The sequence below is a fragment of the Lissotriton vulgaris genome, unplaced genomic scaffold, assembly GCF_964263255.1.
Source record: "Lissotriton vulgaris unplaced genomic scaffold, aLisVul1.2 SCAFFOLD_6831, whole genome shotgun sequence".
Classification (NCBI taxonomy): domain Eukaryota; kingdom Metazoa; phylum Chordata; class Amphibia; order Caudata; family Salamandridae; genus Lissotriton; species Lissotriton vulgaris.
In genome coordinates this window covers 50,870-67,528 of record NW_028245745.1, presented here as the reverse complement: position 1 = coordinate 67,528, position 16,659 = coordinate 50,870, and positions in this window count along the sequence as shown.

The window sequence follows — 16,659 nt, the reverse complement described above, 5'->3', positions numbered from 1 at the left end:
CTATAGTTGTTTGGATGCCACCTACTCATATGCCGATGCATAGTGTAGTTGCCGTAACTGTATTTTTTATCAGTCCCCCTTGACAGTCTATCATCGCATATACGGCAAAACACGTAGCGTGCATTCACTTTTTTTTGCCTCTCAGGAAATTTAAAAAATTGCCAAATGTAGTTCTCTTTTCGATTATACCTCCTGGGCTCCTCTGGCAAAAACCGTGTCTCTTCCTGCTCTTCCTCCTTTTCCTGTTCTTCCTCTTCTTGTTGTATAATTACTTCAGCAGATGGTCCTCTCTTCCTTGGATTTGGTGGAGGTGGTGGGTTAGAACCAGCTGAGTCTACTAATGAAGCCATATCACAATGTTAATAAAGGGTCTTTCTCTCACCAAGATGAAAGTCAGAGTGAGGAAAGAAGGAGGGGTTTTCATCATTTGGGAAAAGCAAAAGTTCTAAACCAATGAAAAGTGTTAATTTTAGATCACATGACCTAGTATTACATCATTAGGAAACCAAAAGTGAAATGAACCAATGAAAAGTGTTATTACCGAGTCACATGACCTGCTGTGTTTACGTTTCGCGCTTTGCTCCGCTTTCCGGTCCGCTTCCGGGTCCGCTAACTTGGCGCGTCAAACGACGTATTACGCGACAACGCAAAACGTCATGCTAACGTAACAGTTACGCTAAAGGAACGTTTACCGGTTCGCGGACCGAGTCGCGGCTTTAAATTGAGCTAACGGGAAGCTGACCGGTTCGCGGACTGGGAGCGAAACAAAAAATTTTTTTTTTAAAAAATTGTATAAAAACATGTAAAATATATTTTAAGATTTAAAGAAGAATACATTTTACAGCTACAGATATTAGCTTTTAAAAAACCATTGAAATTCACTGAAAAAACCATAGGTTATAGACCATGTATAGTTAGGAATTAGCATTTACAAAACCTTGAAAATTCACTGAAAAAACCATAGGTTATAGACCATATATAGTTAGGAATTAGCATTTACAAAACCTTATTTTACTCACACAAAACCATTGAAATTCCATATATAGTTAGTTGCACTAACTATATATCGCGCACCCGCAATCCACTGCTGATGATGTCACATATTACATCATTCATGACATGGTCAGTGACATCACTGATGACATCACTGATGACATCTCAAATGACATCACTGATGACATCACTGATGACATCACTGATGACATCTCATTTGACATTACTTATCACATCACTGATGACATCATTCATGTGATAATACGATGAACCTCTTCAGACTCTAATATAACATTAGATACACTCAGTGTAAACAGACACTCACAGACTGTCACTCATCTATGGAGTTACTTACACACCTAGTCAGTCATGCAAAGAATCAATCACACCTCCATTTCCTCAACTATACAGTTATACACACATTACTTATTCAAACATATACTAACACATATTTGCTCTCTTATACAATCCCTGATACAAGTTTACAATGATCCATACAGCCACTCACACAATCACTGGCTCTTATGCACAGATTTTTATATATGTCAACTCTCACATGTACTGTGTTTTACATATGTACTTACTTTGACATGTAGCACTGAGATATCCATTCACTCACCAATACACTCATGCACACAGTCAACCGCCCATACAGCTGTTTCCACATGCACTTTTGAAACCATACATCTAGTGAATCAACTGCTCACACATCTATGCACAGAGTCATACACCTCCCAGCCACCCACACACACACTCAGTCTCCCATACAAATACTTGGGCAACCAATCAATAACCCATATAGTTACTCATATAGCTACTTATCAACACAGCAACAGTTTACAGAACAACAGACATAATGATAAACAAATTAAGACAGTTTAGTCACTAACCCATGCACTCAGTGAGACACATTTAATCACTCACTCATACAGTCAGTCATGCACCTACTAAATCCTTCATCCAGACACTTATACATCCACTCATTCTTCAATATGTAAGACATATTTTAACTTTACAGAAACATACAGTCACTGGATGTTGTCATCAGTGATGTCATCAGTGATGTCATTTGAGATGTCATCAGTGATGTCATCAGTGATGCCACTGACCATGTCATGAATGATGTAATATGTGACATCATCAGCAGTGGATTGCGGGTGAGCGATATATAGTTAGTGCAACTAACTATATATGGAATTTCAATGGTTTTGTGTGAGTAAAATAAGGTTTTGTAAATGCTAATTCCTAACTATATATGGTCTATAACCTATGGTTTTTTCAGTGAATATATATATATATATATATACATAAACGCAGTCTTCAAACCTCCACACACACGGGTGGCGAAAGAAGAGGCAGACCCCACGTTGTCCAGGCAAGTTGTTTATTTCGTGCCTTTCAAAAATGTAACGTTTCGAGTACGGATGTACTCTTGTTCACACCAATATATATGCTTACTTCAATATATATATATATATATATATTACCTACTGGCGGTCGCCAGTAGGTAGTTATAGTTAGGATTTTTTTCAATGTTAAATCTCAAAATTCTATTTGGAATAACTTTGGCACCGGTTGACGAATCTGCCTGAAAATTTCCTGAAAATGGCCTCGTCGAGCTCCGGTCCTTCCCTGAAAGTTTGGGGGGGGATACGTCAAGCGGGGGCCGAGATAAAAGGGGGGTCCCAAAACGCATTTTCCCCATGTTAATTTCCATAGGGCGGTCAATTTCACTTTTAGCCCGAACGGCTGAATGGATTTACACCAAACTTGGCAAAATTGTAGGGACTGGTAGCCCGATGTGCCTTTGCTATGTCTCAAGATATGTGCTCCAGTGGATTTTGAGTAATTTAGGTTCAAAAAAATATATATATCCATAGGCGCTCTCCGGTGCGCGCACTTGAGTGCGCTCCTGGCGCGACACGCGACTTGCGCGCAGAAAGCTGATTGGCTCTTGGGTGTCTGTAAACATTCTAAACAGTCTGGAGCGGCCGCCATCTTGTGTCTCGGTAAAATCGAGACACAAGGGGTTTGAAAAAAAAAGGGGCAAATGACCATAAGGGGGAAGAGTAGACCCCCTCTGACCCCCTAGGTTTGATGTAGGGACTAAAATAGGGTCCTGCAGGGCATAAATTTTTTTTTTTCGTTTTGCGCGGGGGAAGCGCATGGTACGCGCACCGGCGAAGCACGGGGAAAATCCAGGACCATATTTATGAAGGCCTTGCGCTGTTAGTTTTGCGCCTCCTGTGCGTCAATTTTTGTGACGCACCAGCGGTGTAAAAAAATGCGCATTGTTATGCAATATTTAAAAAGTGACGCATCTATCTAGATGCGTCACTTTTTAAATATAGTGCAACGAGGCACATTTTATTACACTGCTGGTGTTATGCGTCACTTTTCTGTGCGCACTCCTTATGACATTCCAGATGTGTCATATTTAATGTATGACGAATCATGTTGCAAGGAGTTACAGATACGTCAGTATTTCTGACATATCTGTAAACATAAAAGTGATGCGAGGCAGGTGCAAGATTTTGACGCAACAGCATCCTAAAAGTGACGCAGAGAAATCTTATAGATTTCAGTACGTCGTTATTACCAAGCTTTTTGCGGGGGAATGCCCCCTTTGCATACATTATACCTGACGCAGATATAATGTGGCGCAGAGTTTTAAAAAGTGACCCATGTACCTAGATGCGTCACTTTTTAAAAATAGCGTCAGGTATAATGCATGCAGAGGGGGTGTTCTCCCGCAAAAAGCTTTGTAATAGCGACGCAGTGAAATCTTTGAGATTTCACTGCGTCAGTTTTAGGATGCTGTTGCGTCAAAATCTTGTGCCTGCTTTACAGCAGGTGTTAGACTGAGGCAAGACCTTTCACATGCTGCTTTCCCCATTTGAAAGGACGCATTACTGGAGTTGCGTCACTTTTGTGACGCACTCCAGCAATGCGTTACTTGGAATGTCATAAGGAGTGCGCACAGAAAAGTGACGCATCGCACCAGTGGTGTAAAAAAATGTGCCTCGTTGCGTTATATTTAAAAAGTGACGTATCTAGGTAGATGGGTCACTTTTTAAAATCAAGCGCCACATTATATCTGCGTGAGGTATAATGCATGCAGAGGGGGTGTTCCCCCACAAAAAGCTTTGTAATAGCGACGCAGTGAAATGTTTGAGATTTCACTGCGTCACTTTTAGGATGCTGTTGCATCCTTTAAATATAGTGCAACGAGGCACATTTTATTACACTGCTGGTGTGATGTGTCACTTTTCTGTCCACAGTCCTTATGACATTCCAGATGTGTCATATTTAATGTATGATGAATCATGTTGCAAGGAGTTACAGATACGTCAGTATTTCTCACATATCTGTAAACATGAAAGTGACGCGAGGCAGGCGCAAGATTTTGACGCAACAGCATCCTAAAAGTGACGCAGAGAAATCTCATAGATTTCAGTACGTCGTTATTACCAAGCTTTTTGCGAGGGATTGCCCCCTCTGCATACATTATACCTGATGCAGATACAATGTGGCGCAGAGTTTTAAAAAGTGACCCATGTACCTAGATGCGTCACTTTTTAAAAAATAGTGTCAGGTATAATGCATGCAGAGGGGGTGTTCCTTGCAAAAAGCTTGGTAATAATGACGCAGTGCGTCACTTTTAGGATGCTGTTGCGCCAAAATCTTGCGCCTGCTTCACAGCAAACCTTTCACATGGTGCTTTTTCCATGTGAAAGGACACATTACTGGAGTTGCGTCACTTTTGTGACGCACTCCTGCAATGCGTTACTTTTGTGTTTACAGATACGTCAGAAATACTGACATATCTGTAACTCCTTGCGAATTGATTAGTCATATATTAAATATGACATATCTGGAATGTCATAAGGAGTGCGTCCAGAAAAGTGACGCATCGCTGTTTTCACGTAGCGATGCGTCACTTTTCAGAAATGAGGCCTCCAGTTTATTCACTGTGTCATAACTTTCTTTTCTAACACTCACCTTCTTTCATTCCTCCTACTTCACTTCCTTTCACCTCTCATACCTTTCTGTTCTTTCTTACTCATTCTCCTTTCAATTATCAATGCACTATATTTCACTTACTCTTCATTTTTTAAGAATATAGCTCTTTGATGAGAATTGGAGGTAGTTCTGAAAAGAACTTTTGGTTTTCTTCTTTTAACTGAACAGGAACAAAAACAGGGAATGGAAACTGCTCAACAGGAGCAAAAAGAAAAGAAAAAAATTAGGGGTGGGAAGGGCAGCGATGGTTCTCCAATGCTCGAACCATGAGCAGGACACTTTGCTCCCCATAGGTGAGGAGTTGATTGCAGTATCTGCATTTGACGACCCCATGGTTAAATGCAGGTTGTATGTTTGCTACCTGCTCCTGTGATTGTTCTCTCCCAGAAGAAGTTGCTCCTCCTGTTGATGTAGAGGCCCCATCTCTGGGAACCTCTTGTGCCAGAGCCCTGACACTTTCCCGGGCAAAATTCTGGGGGTGCCTCCTCTCCACATGGCGAATCATGGTGAAGTTGCCAAAAGAGTATTTTTTTGGGGGGTTACCCCGTGACAGGACCTGTTTGCAGATCCTGCACTCTACTTTTGGTGCATTCACCTTCTTCTGGTCTGCTGGAAACTTAAAAAATTTCCAGATGAAATGTTCTTTGACCTTCGGCTGAGGAGGCTCTTCATCAATGAAATCATTGGAGTCATCTTCACTGCTGGATGGTCTGGCAGCCATGATTAATCAAGGAATATGGAACAGCAAAAAAGGCAGGTCTTTCAGTCACAAAAGTGAAAGAAGAAGTGAAGGAAATGGGTGGGGATTTCATTCATTGTAAAAAAAAACTGTTAGCAACCAATGAAAAGTGTTATTTTAGGGTCACATGACCCGACGCGTTTACGCTGCGCGCTCCGGAGCACTTCCGGTGCGTTTACGCAGCGCGATCGTAGGCGCTTCCGGGGCGCAAACGTGGCGCGATCGTAGGCGCTTTTGCGTGCGTTTATGCGCCGCGAACGTAGGCGCTTCCGAGGGCACTTACGTTGCGCGCCGAAGTGACGTCATCAATCTTTTATAGAAATGCATAATCATTTTCCTTATTAAAAAAAACTAATTTTATTTGTATGGTACGAAATGTTTTGCATTATTATTAACTTTTCATTCATATTTTTTTTCACGAACGACAGTTGCGCTCTGGGTGCGCTTTCAGATGAGCTCTCGGAAAAGCTTACCGGAGAGCTTAGCTGAAAGCTTCCCGGAGCGCGCACCCAGAGCGCAAAAGAAAAAAATTATATAAAAAAAATGAATACTTAAAAAAAAACAGCAAATTGTAAAAAAAAAAAAAGGTTAGAAACTCGATATACAAAGGAATTAGCATTTAAAAAACCTATGAAATTCACTGAAAAAACCATAGGTTTCACACCAGTTATAGTTAGGAATTAGCATTTAAAAAACCTATTAAATTCACTGAAAAAACCATAGGTTTCACACCAGTTATAGTTAGCTGGAAATTTTACTGATATAAAACCATTGAAATTCCCACGTTATAGTTAGATGGACTCACTATAACTTGCGCGTGCAATGCACTGCTGATGATGTCTTATTAAGCCAGTTAACCAATCAATTTTTAAAAACCATCCATTTAGACACTTATTTAAATATTTATTCTTCCATCAACTTTTACATATACATATATAAAATATATTTATTTTTCAGAAAGACACACATTCACTGGATGGTGTCATCAGTGATGTCATGAGTGATGTCACTGACCATGTCATGAGTGATGTAATATGTGATGTCATCAGCAGTGCATTGCACGCGCAAGTTATAGTGAGTCCATCTAACTATAACGTGGGAATTTCAATGGTTTTATATCAGTAAAATTTCCAGCTAACTATAACTGGTGTGAAACCTATGGTTTTTTCAGTGAATATATATATATATATATAAAATTACCTACTGGCGGTCGCCAGTAGGTAGTTCTAGTTAGGACCTAGTTTCCATAGGAAATCCGCAACATTCTATTGGGAATAACTTTGGCGCAGGTGGATGAATCTTTGCGAATTTCTCAAAGAAGATGTCCCGCTTCTTCCCTGAAAGTTTGGGGGCGATCCGTCAAGTGGGGGCTGAGATAAAAGGGGGGTCCCAAAACGTGTTTTCCCCATGTTTTTTTCCCTAGGACGATTAGACACGGCTACAGCCCGAACGGCTGAATGGAATTATAAGAAATTTGGCAAAAAGGTGGAGTCCGGTCCGCAGATTACACTTTTCTTTAAATGGTGTAAATCCCTCCAGTAGTTGCTGAGAAAATTAAAGTTAAAATCAATTATATATCTATAAGTGCGCACGGGTGCGCGCACCCCTCTGCGCGAGCGGAATTCTGATTTGCTGTTTGACGTCTGTCAACATTCGATTCGAAGGAAATCAGGAAGTGTTGACTGCCATTTTGTCAGTCCGAGTCAACATATTGTAGAGAACAAAGGGGCAGAACGTGGAAAGGGGGCAGGGTGGAGAGTCCCTGCCCCATAGGTTTTCTCAGGGGGTCCATTAAGGACCCCCAAGGGCAAAAGAAAATCGCACCTTGCGCGCACCTCGATTTACAAGAGTGTGAAAATCTATAGTGGAGATCGTGGAAAGGGGGCAAGGTAGAGACTCCCTGACCCCCTAGGTTTTCTCAGGGGGTCCATTAAGGACCCCCAAGGCCCCAATTTTTTTTTATTTTTTCTAAAATGTTGCGAGGTGCGTGCACTTGGTCGCGCACCTTGATTTACAAGAGTGTGAAAAACTATAGTGGAGATCATGGAAAGGGGCAAGGTAGAGACTCCCTGACCCCCTGGAATTTCTCACGGGGTCCCTGAAGGACCCCAATGGGCAAAAATTAATATTTTTTCAAGAAAAAAAATACCACGAGGTGCACGCACCGTGCGCGCCCGTCGATAAACAAACACAAAAAAAATATATTTAAATAACATGTTTGAGAGTTTAGATGTTGATTGGCTCTAAAAAGAGCCGTTGTGTTTATAAAGTCATTTTGGTACCTACAAGTAAGTACCGATGCAGAGTCGTAAATTCAAAAGAAAGACTCTGTTACCGACATCTGTGAAATGTACACCGTCTCCTCTATAAATGCCTTGCATGTTGTAATGCAAGTTGTTGTGGTATATAGAACCCATTCCATATTCTCTGAGGAAAGCAGAAACAGATTTATTCACATGTTTTCTTGCTTTCTCAATCTGTGGACAATATTGGTTGGACCAATTCCATTTTTGTCTTTGGCATATATTTTAATATACAAAGGCAGTTTGTGGAAAAAGTGACATCAATTGCCCAAAGGTGTCCTTTAAAAGCATTTCCAGACCTACCCCAGTCAAAGTGCCCAGGTCATTTCCACCTCAGTGCACAATAATGAGGTCAGGGTGTGGCAGATGTAAAAAGGATTTTACCAATGGCATCAATTGGTGACATTTTAATCCTCTCTGGTCAATCCACATAATATCCACATTTGGTAAATCAAGGTTGAGAAAGCATCTATTTGATGCATACCTTTTACTCCAGAAAATATAGCTGTGTCATATAACCCAAACTTTTAGCATTTTGAAGGCAGATCCAGTAGTACTCAGATTAGCTCTGAAAGTGAAATGACAGCTAGAAGTTGGGAGTTTAGAAAAAATGTGGATGAGGTTCAGTGACTCGAAAAACTAGAAATGATTTGTTGTTTCCTACAATTCAAGATTGAAAACTAGGGTGCATGCTAATGTTTTTAAAGGAAAAATGCTATTGGTTGAGAAAAAATCATCAATACTAACAAAGCAGTGGATAAGCAGGTGTATTTGAAGGTCAAACAGCCTTGCTGGTTTTATTTGCAACACTGAAATATGAACTTCTGACCTGTGTCTTCAGCCAGGTGCAGTATGAGGTGTTACCATGGTAACAGGCAGAGAGGGCAGAGGGGGAAGCTTGAACTTTATGTGACTTTGAAAATATTGAAAGGTAGAACCAATTGAAATGTTAGTTTGATTTTGAATTTGTGTGGGAAGAAATTTGATTGTTTATGTACATGAATATGGGTCTGAAATGAGAGGGAATCTTTGCCATTATTCTTAGGCTGCAGTGACAGAAGTATTATTCAGAGATTCTGCATAAAAACCTCTGGTATGTGACTGCCACTGTTGTAAATCTTCAAAAGCATTTTTAAAGGTGAGTCTCTAACTCTTTTTGACAGCATTTCTCCTTTTATTATGCCTTAGTCACTATAACTGTTTCACTCCCTCACAGTCTGTCACTGTCCTTATTTTTCTTTCTCTCACTGTTTTCCTTTCTTTCCACTACTCTTCCTTTTCTTTCCTCTCTCTTTCTATAAATGATTTCCTCTCACTTACTACTTTTTACTTTCTCTTATTATGTTTTTTTCCCTCACTCCTCTTCCCTCTTCCCTCATCCTGATATCTAATCCCTCACTGTTACTGCTTTTCATTCACTCTCAGTACTTTTTCCTTATTCTCCTTCCTCACTTTCTTTCCTTCAACTCTCTTTCTTGACTTCCTCACTTCATCTCAGTTATTTCTTTTCATGTATTCGTTCTCTTTACTTTTTCCCGCTTTTTCTTCCTTACAACTTAGAATTGTCAGATTGTCACCTTGTAGTTTTGCAATCATTTTTGGTATACTGTAGAAATTCCATAGAAAATGTTTTAAGAGCAAATAGCAATTATTTTACTGATTTGCAAGCTATATTGTCATGTGTCTAAGATCACACTGTGAGTGAAGCTTCATTTTAAATGAATCTGGGTGAATAATTTGCTTAGTTGATGTGTTTAAAAATATGGGAATATGTGTATTCTTTAAGTCAATTAGGCTTTAAGTTATGTACTGCTAGAGAATCTTAGGCAACATGTCTGTCAGGCCTCTTAGTTCCCAAATAGGCTCTATGCTGTGCAATAAAGATCCAGGGTGTGCTGTTGAAATGAAAAAGGAATGTTATGTCTTGCTTATATATATATAATCTGTTTTTTGCCAGTTGAGACGGTGAGATGGTATGAGCACAGACACAGATAGTGCAAGCAGACAGAGACATGGAAGATTACATGTAAAATCCTGGTGAAAAACTTTAAAAGTACTCATTTTACTAAAACCATTTATCCCAGTCATTTCTTTAAGACAGAGAACACAGCCCATGTGTTGAATATTAGACAGATTTGTTGGCATGAGGTGGAAGCCATTTTGTATTCCTGGAAGTCATTTAGTTTCCCATGTGCTCTCTCCTACCTTTCTGTTAACTGTCCTTGTACCCTGTCTAGAGACAAACTATGTTTAACATGCTCCACTTCACACATGCCCAGAAGGGCCTAACTAACAGAATGCACCTACTTCTCTAGTATAACTCTCAGACTATTTTGACCAGGATCACAGAGAGTGTCTGGGTGAAAGAAAGAATTATATTTGCAAGTTTTTCTGTAATCTGTAAAGATGGTGCAGAGAGACGGTGAGATGGTATGAGCACAGACACACATAGTGGAAGCAGAGACAGAAATTGTAGATTACATGTAACATCCTGGTCATGTGTCTAAGATCACACTGTGAGTGAAGCTTGATTTTAAATGAATCTGGGTGAATAATTTGCTTAGTTGATGTGATTAAAAATATGGGAATACATGTATTCTTGAAGTCAGTTAGGCTTTAGGATATGTACTGCTAGAGATTCTTAGGCAGCATGTCTATCAGGCCTCTTAGTTCCCAAATAGGCTCTATGCTGTGCAATAAAGATCCAGGGTGTGCTGTTGAAATGAAAAAGGAATGTTATGTCTTGCTTATATATATATGGTCTGTTTTTTCCCAGTAGAGACAGTGAGATGGTATGAGCACAGACACAGATAGTGCAAGCAGATACAGACATGGTAGATTGCATGTAAAATCCTGGTGAAAAACTTTAAAAGTGCTCATTTTACTAAAACTATTTATCACAGTCATTTCTTTAAGACAGAGAACACAGCCCATGTGTTGAATGTTAGACAGATTTGTTGGCATGAGCTGGAAGCCATTTTGTATTTCTGGCAGTCATTTTGTTTCCCATGTGCTGTCTCCTACCTTTCTGTCAACTGTCCTTGTAGCCTGTCTAGAGACCAACTATTTTAACATACTCCACTTCACACATGCCCAGAAGGGCCTAACTAACAGAATGCACCTACTGCTCTAGTATAACTCTCAGACTATTTTGAGCAGGATCACAGAGAGTGTCTGGGTGAAAGAAAGAATTATATTTGAAAGTTTTTCTGTAATCTGTAAAGATGGTGCAGAGAGACGGTGAGATGGTATGAGCACAGACACACATAGTGGAATCAGGGACAGACATGGTAGATTACATGTAACATCCTGGTCATGTGTCTAAGATCACACTGTGAGTGAAGCTTGATTTGAAATGAACCTGGGTAAATAATTTGCTTAGTTGATGTGTTTAAAAATATAGGAATACATGTATTCTTGAAGTCAGTTAGGCTTTAGGATATGTACTGCTAGAGAACCTTAGACCATTATGTAAATGGGGTTATCCGATCTGGTCGTGGACCTGGGTTACATATAGTATCAAAAAGAATGGTCCAAACCTAATAATCCAAAATCTACTTAATGAGTACTTGCAATCAATATTCATACAATTTTATATATATATCAGCCTGCAAAACAAATTGGCTGTAGGTTTCAATCCAAAACCTAAAAGAAAAGAATAATGCTACAACCTGACAGGAGACATTTAGATGATCAGAAAGAGTTTTTAATCACTCCATCTTTGTATTCATTATATAGATCCTTTTTTCATACATTTTGATAATTTGAAAAATATATTTGTTTACGGTACAAAGGAGCATGGTGCTTCTAAGAATTGCGCAAAGAAGAAAAAGTGCAGTGTGTAGGAAAGGGTGAAAAGTTGATAAAAACTCGTGACACAGAAGTGTGATGAAATATTATGAAACAATTTTTCAACTGATTTTTAAAACAAGCTGGTTAGTAAGAGTTCCAGCCCTTTTTAGCAAATGGCCACTCCCTGGTATATACACATTTTAATGTTGTTCATTTTCATTTATACAGTCCCAAAGCAAGAATTTCCAGGTCACATGTATAATGAGATTGGGTAGAGTGTGGTCCAATTCGCAATTTGGGGGGCGTCTGACACAGACATGGTACATTACATGTAAAATCCTGGTGAAAAACTTTAAAAGTGCTCATTTTACTAAAACCATTTATCACAATCATTTCTTTAAGACATGGAACACAGCCCATGTGTTGAATATAAGACAGATTTGTTGGAATGAGCTAGAAGCCATTTTGTATTTCTGGAAGCCATTTTGTTTCCCATGTGCTCTCTCCTACCTTTCTGTTAACTGTTCTTGTAGCCTGTCTGGAGACAAACTATGTTTAACATACTCCACTTTACACATGCACATAAGGGCCTAACTAACAGAATGCACGGGGCTCACAGCTGTTATTATTCACACAGCTCTGATAATGCACCTCAGGCACAGAAGTGTGATGAAATATTATGAAACAATTTTTCAACTGATTTTGTTACGAGCTGGTTAGTAAGAGTTCCAGCCCTTTTTAGCAAATGGCCACTCCTTGGTATATATACTTTTTAATGTTGTTCATTTTCATTTATACAGTCCCAAAGCAAGAATTTCCAGGTCACATGTATAATGAGATTGGGTAGAGTGTGGTCTAATTCGCAATTTGGGGGGCGTCTGACACAGACATGGCACATTACATGTAAAATCCTGGTGAAAAACTTTAAAAGTGCTAATTTTACTAAAACCATTTATCACAATAATTTCTTTAAGACCGAGAACACAGCCCATGTGTTGAATATAAGACAGATTTGTTGGCATGAGCTAGAAGCCATTTTGTATTTCTGGCAACCATTTTGTTTCCCATGTGCTCTCTCCTACCTTTCTGTTAACTGTTCTTGTAGCCTGTCTAGAGACAAACTATGTCTAACATACTCCACTTTACACATGCACATGCACAAAATGACTGCCAGAAATACAAAATGGCTTACAGCTCATGCCAACAAATCTGTCTACTATTTTCTCTCTGTCTTCTCTATCTCCACCTCTGTGTGCTCAATTTAGCCTCTGCATGTAACATTTCAGTGTCTGTTTCCAGCATTTCTTCTACGTTGTACCATTTTATCCTCTGTGTGTACCATGTCTGTGTCTGCTTGCCCTATCTGTGTCTGTGCTCATACCATCTCACCGTCTCTCTGCACCATCTTTTTGTGACTGCCTCATCTGTTCCTCTGCTTGCAGCCCTGCTCCATCTATCCTCTGTCTGTAACAGTTTAGTCTCTGCTTGCGTTATTTCATTTTTTATCTGAACCATCTCTCTATCTGTGCCTGTATCATCTGTCTGCATCCTTTCATATGCATTTGCACACGTCTATTATGATATGGTTGCTGGTGTGTATTAGACAGTGCTACCATGTTAAAACTTTTCCCTCTCTGTCTGTAGTCACACATCCACTGCTTGTACCATTTCCTCTCTGTTTCTACTATCTGTCCCTCTGTGGGCTAAATCACGTAAACCATGGAGTGTGTCATGATTTAGGAGAGATAGTTGTAAAAAGTTCAATGCAGTATGTATCTCAGGCCTCTTAATTTTCAAATTGTGTTCATGCTGTGCAATTTAGATGCAGGGTGTGCTGTTGAAATGCAAAAGCAACTGTCTCTGTAGCAAGTAGTAATCATTTCAGTGAATTTTCATTTGTACATTCTGAGTCCCACCTTCGCTCTCTACACCGATTCAACACCCGTTCATTGTGCTAAACCCAGAAATTCCATCCCTAGAAACAAATTATAAACTCTTTCAACAATTCTACAGTCCTGAAAACCCTGAAACAACACTCACAGTAAGACCCCCTTTGACTGTAGTATTTATTTTACTAAATTGCAAGGGATAGTGTTATGTGTCTAAGATCACAGTGTGAGTCTGTTTTTATTTAAGAGGAAGGTGGCAGATTAATTTGCGTAGTTAGTGTGTTTAAAAGTATGGGAATATATGTACTTATAAAATTGATAAAGGTAGTTTTTTATCATCTATTAGTGAAAACGATATAATTAAGTGTTTATATTTTTTTGCAAGGACCACCAATATTATCATATTGGTGCAATGGAAGAGCATCAAGAGAACTTTGCTTTGAATTTTGAGATCTCTTGCGAATTAATAGAGGATGTCAAAGATGGACCTTTTCCAGAGGAAATTGATACGGAAAATGAAGATTTCTTTGATGAGAGTTTGGACAGTGTTTTTGTGGAAGCAGTAGAAGATTTTGAATTTGAAGATGTAAATTTTGTATTTGATGAAAATGAAATACCGGACAAAGTCATTTTGGAAGTTTTATTGCAATACAAAAAAATGTTTGATGAATACATTTATAATTTATCAATAAAAATTATTCAAGTGAGTCTTTTTGTAGTATTGTAATAATTTAGATCGTTGATGTGTTTAATAAAAATGAGAATAGATGTTCTGATGAAGTGTGTTAGGGTTTAGGGTCGGAAATATTAATCCCACTATTACCCCCTATACTGCCTGAAAACCTGTGTACTGTTCTTAACCCTGAAATATTATTCTCAGCAAATAATTCTATAATTTTTAAACAGCAATGCACTGCCATAAAGTCAGCAATAGCACTCACTACATGATTTCCTACTCTGTCTATGAAAGTTTTTTTCGTTCTTCACAACAGATTGTAATTTTCTACTGAAAGAAAAATCAACATGCCGAACAAGAATGAAAAAAGAAAAAAATATAAACAGACCTACTTTTTCAAGAAAAAACAATTAGAAGATTTAAGTAATCAACAAAGTACGGACAAAAAGAAGAATGCTCCTGGTAAGACAACCATGGATTTCATAAAGAAATAAACTCAAAGAAAAAAAAGTAAGTTTGAATAATGTAGAATAGGAAAAACACTTGTCAGTATCTACAAGGAGAAATCAGAGAAAAAAGAAAAATGTTACCCAACTATGTGGTGATCAAATTGTCTATAGTAATAGACGTACTAATCGGTTGCGCAAATCAGGAAGCGCATGTTTTATAACAGAGTTGTTTCGAATTTATTAAAAAATGTAAAGATTTCTAAAAGGAAAACAGCTTTTTATAAGAAAAAAATATATATTGAGAGTATTGTTGAACGCGCGTTTGACACTAAAAAGAAGTTGTTTGTTTTAGTAATTAATAGAATAAATACACTCAATAAGGCAATCAATGTCTTAAAAGCTAAGAGTAAATGGAAAAGAGAAATAAATAGAAGTCATTTTTGTAATGTTTTTTCTGGAAAATGGAAGCATAGTACAAGTTCTGAGCCATTTTTTAATGAAGAGAGTTACTTTCAGAGTAATGATTTGTTGCATGCAGTTGACACCAGTGGTCGAGCATATGAGGTGAAGGACGGTTGTCCTATTGAAAAAGAGAAAATTGTGCCTAGAAATGCAGAAGAGGTGATAGCTGATGAGGTTTTAGGGAAACGTCCTAAGGCTCAAGTGTACACTGGGAATTGTAGTAGTATTTGTAGTTTCCGACTGGATTCAATTGATTTTTTTCGCAATTTCTTACGTAAGTATGCTAAGAAAAGTCTTAAACAAAAGATTAAAATGTTGCAAGAATTAGACCCTTGCAGAGTGAGAGAAAAAACAGGTCTGCAAGGGCATTCTCTGGCTTGTCTTTCTAAAAAAGTATGCCAGAGTGTTTTTCACCATTTCAGGATGTTAGCAGTGCATCATACCGAAGTGAGGAAATTAGTGAGAAGGTTGTATTATGCAAAAGGTTCAACAGTTTAGCTCAAACAGTTAAATAGTGCTCTTTTGCATGGATCTGAATTAGATGTTAAGAACATCTGTGAAGAAATTGAAGTTAGTTACTTTGGTCCAGAAGAAGACAGTGCAGAAACGGATACAGTAATAGAAGGACATGAAGTAGAAAATGTACAGAATTTGAATACAGAACATTTTGAACAAGAAATAACAAAGTTTAAGGTCATTTCAGGTGAAAGGCCGAACTTTTCTTGTGTGTGTTGTCGACGCACTCATTACAAAAATCAAACCAGCTTAGTTGATTTATATTTAAAAAGTGAAGAGGAAAATAATAGTGAGTGGAAAGTTTTTGCAACTTATTTGTTGGTAGAAAATTGTTTTGATTTGGGTTCTGATCAACGTATTTGTAAATATTGTTATAATAAATTAAATGAAAATAGAATGCCTGCTAGAGCTGTACATATTAATCTTGAGTTGGTAAATATTCCATCTGAACTGATGGATTTAAATACCTATGAGACTATTCTAATTCAATGTGTGCATCCTTTTCAGGCTATTGTTTGTATGGAGCCTAAGACAGGGAAATTGAATCCTTCAGATTTACATAGAGGATTAAAGGGAAGAGTTGTATATTTGCCTCTTGATTTAAAGAAAAACATTGAGACAATTGGTGTTGAAAATGTGGAAGAGGAACCTCTAGTTATTCTAGTTAATGGTGTGCCTACAAAGAGTAAGAAAATCTGGCAAGATTTAGTGGTTGTTAGAAAAGTCAAAAAGGCAACGTTGTATTTGGTCAAAAAAAATCAATACTATAAAAATGTATATGTAGGAGAAGAGGAAACAACTGTAGAAGCTGATAATG